General features: G+C 39.0%; 1 long non-coding RNA gene across 1 annotated transcript in view; it reads right to left on the minus strand.

Moving 5' to 3' along the window:
- The window catches only part of LOC102210328 (uncharacterized), an 8171-nt gene that overhangs the window by 3175 nt on the left and 3542 nt on the right, over window positions 1-1454 (minus strand). The gene's annotated exons all lie outside the window — the stretch shown is intronic.

Here is a 1454-nt window from a genome sequence, read left to right on the forward strand (position 1 = left end):
CACACACACACACACACACACACACACACACACACACACACACACACACACAATCGCATGGGCAAGCAAACATATTTATAAGAAGGAATCCAAACATTCCACATTTAATATTTATTCCTGTCTATACCATCGAATCAAAGTCTTACTATTACAGACAAATGAAAAGAAAAGAAAAAAATGTCCATTTTGAAACTGAGCACAGAAACACACACAACTCTGAATCCTGCATGTCCACAACATGGAGACACACAGACGTACAGTGTCTGCACTCCCACTCTCACATATGCACACACACACACTCACAGCATCACACCCTGCACCTCCTGAAACATATAGCTTTTAAACTACAAAAAGCATCCCTGAACATATAAACTGCTAATTTACCACACACACACACACACGCACACACACACACACACGCACGCACGCACGCATGCAAAAATCACCCTGGATAATAATGACTCTCCTTCATTACAAACACATTAAAATGAACAGAACAGCAGCTAATTTCTACCCAAAGCTCTGTAAAAAGTGTTTGTCATAAAATAGTTTTCTCTCAGATATCAAAAAAGAGAAAAAAATAAGCTACACATTTATGCGTCACGCATGTCACACACTCTTTCTCACACATTTTCAGAGCCTACACTGACCACATTTTACTTATGCACACCCCAAAACTACAGTCCACTTTGACACTACAGCACCACAAACCACCTTAAAATAAGCTTCACATTTATGCATCACACGTCTCAGTTTTGTTCAGCAATGTTCAGAAATGCCTCGTAGTGCAACACACAACTAAAATTAGTGTTTCCTAAATTGTAAAGTTGTACCCAAGGATTATTAAATATAAGGTTATAAGTTTGAATATTTGTCTATCTAAGCTTTTTCTGCTGTGGTTACATACACACACACACACACACACAGATTGGAGCCGTTAGGCGTGCGTGTGTCTATGTCTGGGGATCCTTCTGCATGTTTACAGTTTCAATTTTGCCTTTAAAAAAATCCAAACCACAAAGCATTGCTCATGTTTAACTTTCAGCCAGTCTCTCCTCACCACACAGCTACACGCTCATTCTGACATATTTTCAGAGGCTAAGCTGATCACATTTTACCCACTTACACTCTAAAACCACCGTCCACCTTGACGGCACCACAAACTAGTTTTTACCATAACCTTAAAATAAGCTTCACGTTTATGTGTCATACGTGTCACAGTTTTGTTCATAGATGAACGCCTCATAGTCCCACACACAGGTAAAGTTAGTGTTTAATTAATATAATATTATATATTTATTACTGTTATATGTTTAAATATTTGTCTCTCTCAGCTTTGTCTATTTCACACACACACACACACACACACACACACACACACACACACACACACACACACACACACACACACACACACACACACACACACCATTTCCAGCTGTTAGAAGTGTGTG

The sequence above is a fragment of the Pundamilia nyererei genome, unplaced genomic scaffold (assembly GCF_000239375.1).
Source record: "Pundamilia nyererei isolate P.nyererei 1_Seehausen unplaced genomic scaffold, PunNye1.0 scaffold00043, whole genome shotgun sequence".
Classification (NCBI taxonomy): Eukaryota; Metazoa; Chordata; class Actinopteri; order Cichliformes; family Cichlidae; genus Pundamilia; species Pundamilia nyererei.